This window comes from Amblyraja radiata, chromosome 13 (assembly GCF_010909765.2).
Source record: "Amblyraja radiata isolate CabotCenter1 chromosome 13, sAmbRad1.1.pri, whole genome shotgun sequence".
Lineage (NCBI taxonomy): Eukaryota > Metazoa > Chordata > Chondrichthyes > Rajiformes > Rajidae > Amblyraja > Amblyraja radiata.
Window position 1 is genome coordinate 46,220,053 of NC_045968.1, and position 8,064 is coordinate 46,228,116.

The window sequence follows — 8,064 nt, forward strand, 5'->3', positions numbered from 1 at the left end:
CTCTATGATCTTTGGCAGCAGGGCCCGAGAACAGGAGGAGTGGTCGGGGGGGGGGGGGGGGGGTGAAGTCACTCAAAATGTTTTTCTGCAGGACTTTTTTAGCGATTGCATCGATGTCTAGGACAGCTTTAGTTTAGTTTAGTTTAGAGATACAGTTTAGTTTAGAGCTCTTTGGAGATAGGCACGCCCAGGCACGCCCAGGCACGCCCAGGAACGCCCAGGAACATGAAATAAAGAGGTGTGCGATCTTCTGACTTCCTCTTTCGGAAATCGACAATTAGTTCTTTAAGGGCCTGTCCCACTTACGCGTCCTTGGCTCGCAAATTACGCGACCTCGTCATCGCTTGAGGCGTACGGGCATCGTATGGCCGCGCGGGGCCGGTCCCACTTAGAAGCGAGGGGTATGTAGTTGTGCGCAATGTCGCGCGGGGCTCCGAAATTCGTGCAGTGAACGAAATCTTCGCACGCCAACGGCCTGTCGCGGAACTGACGGCCAAAGTGGGACAGGCCCAAGACCCTGGCGTGACGCAACGTCTCACCTTCAACGTCTCACCAGCAGAAGCAGGCAAACGATCGCCAAACTCGGCCTGGGGCTCACGGCCGTTGCGGTCCGGATCCGCCCCCACTTCTACTTCCAGAGCGGGGCCAAGATAATTGAAGATAGACTTAAAATGCTGGAGTAACTCAGCGGGACCGGCAGCATCTCTGGAGAGAAGCAATGGGTGACGTTTCGGGTCAAGACCCTTCTTTTCAGACTGAAGAAGAGTCTCGACACGAAACGTCACCCATTCCTTCTCTACAGAGATGCTGCTGGTCTCGCGGAGTTACTCCAGCATTGTGTCCATCTTCAAATGACGTCACGCGCTCCAGATGGCTGTACGTACGCATGTAATAGCGCCCAACACTCGCTCGACCGTCTCGGCTCAATGCGACCACGAGGTTGCGTAATTTGCGTGCCAAGGGCACATACGTGGGACAGGCCCTTTAGTCTTAACGATGAGCAAACAATTGTTGTGGTACCACTCAAGCCCGGCACGCCCAGGTTCATTCTCTCCACCGCCATCCTGTAAAAAAAACAGGTTCATAGATCCTTGGTTTTCCCTTCCTGAAGGCAACAATCAGCTCCTTGACCTTGCTAGCATTGAAAGCAAGATTGTTGTTCTGGCACCATTCAATCAAATGTTCAATCTCCCTCCTGCACTCTGACTCATCATTATCCGTTATTCATCCGATAATGCTGGTGTCATCAGTGAATTTGATGATGATGTTGGAACAGTGTCTGGCAGTATGGTCATGGGTTTCAAGAGAGTTGGTAGCACCTAAGCACACAGTCTTATGGTGCTCCTGCATTGATAGTTATCGATGAGCAAATCTTGTTGCCAATTCATACTGACTGGTCTGTGTTAAGTAAACCAGAAGATCCAATAAGCAGAGACACAGTTCTTTGAGTTTCATGGTAAGTTTCAAAGGGATGACCATGCTGAATGCTGGGCTGTAGTCAATGAACAACAGAGACATCCAGCTGAATAGACCAAGCTTCAAGCCAAGACCCAACATGCTTTAGGTCACTTATAAGCCACTGCCCAGGCAGTCAAAATGAACAGTTGTTGAAATCCTGCTCAATGTCTTTGAGATACGCAAACTTTCAAAAATAGTAAAATATTTAAAAATGCAATAAAAAAGCTTTAGATTTAGAACAAAATTAAAAATAATAAGGCATTAGGAATAACACCTGGCTGAGTGGTACCACAACAATTGTTTGCTCATCGTTAAGACAAAAGAACTGATTGTCAATTTCGGAAAGAGGAAGAGAAGATCACACACCTCTTGATTAAAAAATACATGATGTGCTGGAGTAACTCAGCGGGTCAGGCAGCATCTCTAGAGAACTACTGATGCTCCAGGTTGGGACCTTTCTTCATACTTCTTGTGATGGGGGGGGGGTGAAAACTGGAAGAAAGGAGAGGCAGGACAAAGCCTGGACAAAGTAATAGGTGGATGCAGGTAAAGTTTATTTTGACAGACAAATTGTTGGACAAATGCCAGAGATGAAAAGATTAGCGTTTGATTAGTGGGTCGGCAGTGAAGAGAGCTGCTTCAAATTACTGCATAATTTGTTTTTGTGTGTTTGATTGGGTCTATGTGCCAGGATTGTTCATTGTACCTCTTCCTCACTGTACGCCTACATTGGATAAACAACCTGAATTTGAAGTACGAACATCAAATACATTTGAGTTAACTGTTCAATATAGTGTTGGCTTAATTAATTCAGAGGATAACCTGAAACGTCCTTTTTTCCCTTGGAGTTACCTTTCTCCATGAGAATGAATTTATTTAGCCTTTTATTTCGACTTTTAGAGATATATTTCGCTGAGTCCGCATACACCACTGGTGTACACTAGCACTATCCTACACACTAGGGACAATTTGTACAATTTTACTGAAGCCAATTAACCTACAAACCTGCACGTCTTTGGAATGTGGGAGGATCGCACAGCGGCAGGCAGTAGTTGGGACTGTTTGGTACACTTGCGTAATTTTATAAGCGCCAAAACGTGGCGACACTTGTGTATTGCCAAGGTGAGGTCTGATACATGATTTTACCCAGTTGTATGCAAAACAAAGCGTTTCACTGTACCTTTATGTGACAATAAAATATCATTATTGAGTTATTGAATGTTTGAATTGGTACAGGCACAATGCATTAAACACAGAAGACAACATCGACCATGCAGTGTATTCTGATTCCTAAATCAGGTCATCAAATGCAATGGAACCAAATTCAGAATGGTATACAATTTAGTACAAAGCCCATGTTACATTGTGTGCTTCAGAATCAACACTAGAATGAAAAAAAATAGCCCCTGGAATTTGATAGCATTATTGTTAGAATTTCATTCTTTTTAACATCAATTTGATCGTGCTTTGCTCCATCTGCTGGAATATTTCTGACATTTACACACTTGCATTAGATTAGATGAATGCAAACCCACATCATTGTAGGAGATAGAGCAATGCTGACACCACCCATCTGATTCCAGACTTTGGCTGAGCCAACAGGATCATTTGACAATCGTGTGCAAATAGAATTCAGTCCCAATTTTAAACCCATGCAAAAGAAGATTTATGAGGATAAAGAGCATGGATTTGCCGCACTGCTCTCCGCTTACGCACAACTCTGCAACATGGTCCTCAGGAGGAATGTTATGGTGATCTGTTCTATGGCAGTGAATAATACATTTTGGTGAGCTTTAACCTGTTTGAATGCCTTCTGAGTCCCCACAGCTCCATCTTGCAAAGCTCCTCCATCAATATAATGGCACCTAATGGCAATATTTATTGACAAACCAATGCCAGAGACTGGAAAGGTCATAAGGTCATGTGATAGGAGCAGAATTAGGCCATTTGGCCCATCAAGTCTACTCCGCCATTCAATCATGGCTGATCTATCTCTCCCTCCTAACCCCATTCTCCTGCCTTCTCGCCATAACCTCTGACACCCGTACTAATCAAGAAAGGATGCAGGGTACTTGGTCTGGAGAGTTTGAGTTATAGGGAGAGGCTGGATGAGGGATGACCTTACAGGGGTATGTATATAAATCATATGGAGGTTAGAGAAGGTGAATAACTAATATCTTACCCCAGGGTAGAGAAGTCTGAAACTAGAGGCTATAGGTTTATGGTGAGAGAGGAAAGATTTAAAAGGGTCTTGAGGGACAACGTTTTCACACAGAGGGTGGTGTGTATATGGAATAAGCTGCCAGAGCAAGTGGTAGAGGCAGGTAAAATTACATCAATACAATATAGACTTTATTTTAGACTTTCGAGATATAGCACAGAAACAGGCCCTTCAGCTCACTGAGTCCATGCCAACCAGTGATCACCCTACACTAGCACTAACTTACATGCTAGGGATAATTTACAATCTTTGGATTCGGTACAAATTGTAAATTGCCCCTAGTGTGTGTGTAGGATAGTGTTTGTGTGGAGATCGCTGGTCAGCGCGGACTCGGTGGGCCGAAGGGCCTGTTTCCCTGCTGTATATCTAAACTAAACTAAAATATATGTAATTAAAAAAAACAGTGGGAGGGGGAAGCTGATCCTACAGATCATTTTGAAGGCAAATGTTGGTGGATTTGGAGTCAGGTTTAGATCATAATAGGTGAGGATGACTGATTTCCTTCCTTGAAGAACATTAGTTAAACAGATGGGTAAATGTTAGTTAAACAATACGGGATTTTGTAGTCACCATTAATAACACTAGCTGTTTTGGTTTTCGGTTTACTTAATTAACTGAACTGAAACTCCCCAGTGCTTAAGAATTTGAATGCATGAGTCTAGATCATAATGCAGAGCATTGAATAACATACGTCCCAATGTACAAACAGAAAACACTGGAAATGCTCCGGTCCTATGCTCAGGTCCTATGCTCAGGTACATAGTAGCATCCATGAGCTAATGTTTCAGGTCAAAGAGTTTTCATCAGGACAAGGGAAAGTGCAAAAACAAGTTAATTTTGAAAGTTTTTAAGTTGACTGTTATCCTGGCTTGTTCCTAAATACACATCCCATCCAAGAGGAAAAAAAACAGCTTTCCTGGTTCTTAATCTTTGATAAATATTTGTCTATCATGTTTAAGGTACAAAATAATATTACCTGGGGTTCCCACATTTACAAATTAACAGTTTTGGTATTAAATTACTGGCAGTTGTAAGGATCAGTGATCTGGTATTTGAATTACAGGCAGCTGAACTCTCATATTCTAATTCTGGATCTGAAATCTGTACTGACTGAGCTGATTGCAGAGGAAGGAGTTCAAATGTGTTGTAGTTTTAGTATCTATTCCTTAAAATCAGATGATGTCAAAATCCATTGCCTAAAACTGGCGGTGCTGGCTCGATGGGCCGAATGGCCTCCTCCTGCACCTATTTTCTAAAACACCATTGCATAAAGCTTGGGTAGACACAAAATGCTGGAGTAACTAAACGGGACAGGCAGCATATCTGGAGAGAAGGAATGGGTGACGTTTCGAGTCGAGACCCTTCTTCAGACTTGAGGGCAGGAGGAATCACAGGGGGAGCAGTGAGAGAGGATGTTGCTGAACTCTCGTCCGAGAGAGGAGGAGAACTTCTTCAAAGCAGACAAATCTTGGGGAGATTTCGCCGTGGAGCGGACAAAATGTGTAGGACAGAACTGCAGATGCTGGTTTAAATCGAAGGTAGACACAAAATGCTGGAGTTACACAACGGGACAGGCAGCATCTCTGGAGAGAAGGAATGAGTGACGTTTCGGGTTGAGGCCCTTCTATAAAGCTTGTTCCATATATATACCCGGCCGTGGATACTTTTTAAAACTTTCCCCTCTCACCTTAAACTTATGCATTCTAGTTTTATTTTCTCCAAGCTGAGGAAAAGTATCTATAACCCTTTATAAGGTCATCTTCAGCCTCCCATATCCAGGGAATAAACCTTTCTTAAGGGCCTGTCCCACTGTACGAGCTAATACAAGAGTTCTCCCGAGTTTCCCCTGATTCGAACTTGGAGAATTACGGTAATAACTGCTCGTAGGTACTCGGGGCTCTCGTGAACATTTTTCAACAGACTCTACAGACTCACCACTTTCTGTGAGAAAAAGTGTTTCCTCGTCTCCGTTCTAAATGGCTTACACCTTATTCTTAAACTGTGGCCCCTGGTTCTGGACTCCCCCAACATCGGGAACATGTTTCCTGCCTCTAGCGTGTCCAAGCGCTTAACAATCTTATATGTTTCAATGAGATACCCTCTCATCCTTCTAAACTCCAGAGTGTACAAGCCCAGCTGCTCCATTCTCTCAGCATATGACAGTTCCGCCATCCCGGGAATTAACCTTGTAAACCTACGCTGCACTCCCTCAATAGCAAGAATGACCTTCCTCAAATTAGGGGACCAAAACTGCACACAATACTCCAGGTGTGGTCTCACTAGGGCTCTGTACAACTGCAGAAGGACCCCTTTGCTCCTATATTCGATTCCTCTTGTTATAAAGGCCATTTGCTTTCTTCACTGCTTGCTGTACCTGCTTGCTTACTTTCATAGATTGATGTACAAGGACCCCCAGATCCCGTTGTACTTCCCCTCTTCCCAACTTGATGCCATTTAGATAGTAATCTGCCTTCCTGTTTTTGCTACCTAAGTGGATAACCTCACATTTATCCACATTAAACTTCATCTGCCATGCATCTGCCCACTCACTCAACCTGTCCAAGTCACCCTGCATTCTCATAGCATCCTCCTCACAGTTCACACTGCCACCCAGCTTTGGGTCATCTGCAAATTTGCTAATGTTACTTTGAATTCCTTCATCCAAATCATTGATGTATATTGTAAATAGCTGTGGTCCCAGCACCGAGCCTTGCAGAACCCCACTAGTCACTGCCTGCCATTCTGAAAGGGACCCGTTAATCCCTACTCTTTGTTTCCTGTCTGCCAACCAATTTTCTATCCATGTCAGCACCCTACCCCCAATACCATATTTCCTAATGTTGCCCACTAATCTCCTATGTGGGACCTTATCAAATGCTTTCTGAAAGTCCCGGTACACTACATCCACTGGCTATCCCTTGTCCATTTTCCTAGTTACATCTTCAAAAAATTCCAGAAGATTAGTCAAGCAGGATTTCCCCTTCGTAAATCCATGCTGACTTGGACCAATCCTGTTACTGCTATCCAAATGTTCGGCTATCTCATCTTTTATAATTGACTCCAGCATCTTCCCCACTACCGATGTCAGGCTAACTGGTCTATAATTCCCCGTTTTCCCTTTTCCGCCTTTCTTAAAAAGTGGGATAACATTAGCTACCCTCCAATCCACAGGAACTGATCCTGAGTCTATAGAACATTGGAAAATTATCACCAATGCATCCACGATTTCTAGAGCTACTTCCTTAAGTACCCTGGGATGCAGACCATCAGGCCCTGGGGATTTATCAGCCTCCAGTCCCATCAGTCTACCCAACACCATTTCCTGCCTAATGTGGATTTCCTTCAGTTCCTCTGGCCACAGGAAGATTGTTTGTGTCCTCCTTAGTGAAGGCAGATCCAAAGTACCTGTTCAACTCATCTGCCATTTCCTTGTTCCCCATAATAAATTCACCTTTTTTGGTCTTCAAGGGTCCAACTTTGATCTTAACTAATTTTCTCCTCTTCACATACCTGAAGAAGCTTTTACTATCCTGCTTTATATTCTTGGCTAGCTTACTTTCGTACCTCATCTTTTCTCCCTGTATTGTCTTTTTGGTTATCTTCTGTTGTTCTTTAAACATTACCCAATCCTCTTGCTTCCCGCTCATCTTTGCTACGTTGTACTTCTTCGCTTTAATTTTTATACTGTCCCTGACGTCCCTTGTCAGCCATGGTCGTCCCTTTCTCCCCTTGGAATCTTTCTTCCTCCTAGGAATTAACTGATCCTGCACCTTCTGTATTATTCCAAGAAATACCTGCCATTTTTGTTCCACTGTTATCCCTGCTAGTGTATCTTTCCAGTCAACTTTGGCCAGCTCCTCCCTCATGGCCCCATAGTCCCCTTTATTCAACTGCAACACTGACACCTCCGATCTACTCTTCTCCCTCTCCAATTGTAGATTAAACCTGACCATGTTATGGTCACTGCCTCCTAATGGCTCATTAACCTCGAGGTTCTTTATCAAATCCGGTTCATTACATAGCACTAAATCCAGAATTGTCTTCTCCCTCCAATACAAGCTGTGAGCTTGTACAATACAACCTCTTGTTATAAAGGCCAACATGCCATTCGCTTTCTTCACTGCCTGCTGCACCTGCATGCTTACTTTCATAGACTGATGAACAAGATGTACTGGATGTTTATATAAAGATCTTGAATTTGTCCTTCCTGTGCCAAGATTTAAGCGTTCAGTAACTTATTTACCTCAAATTGTGTAAATACAAATGAGTTTGGGAATCTAATTTAAGACAAGGTTGAAAGTTCATGTTTTTATGAGCAAAGGCTCAGAGTGTAGCTGGAAACCAGTAAATGCTTTTACTTCGTCCAACGACAAGTGTTCAGCACC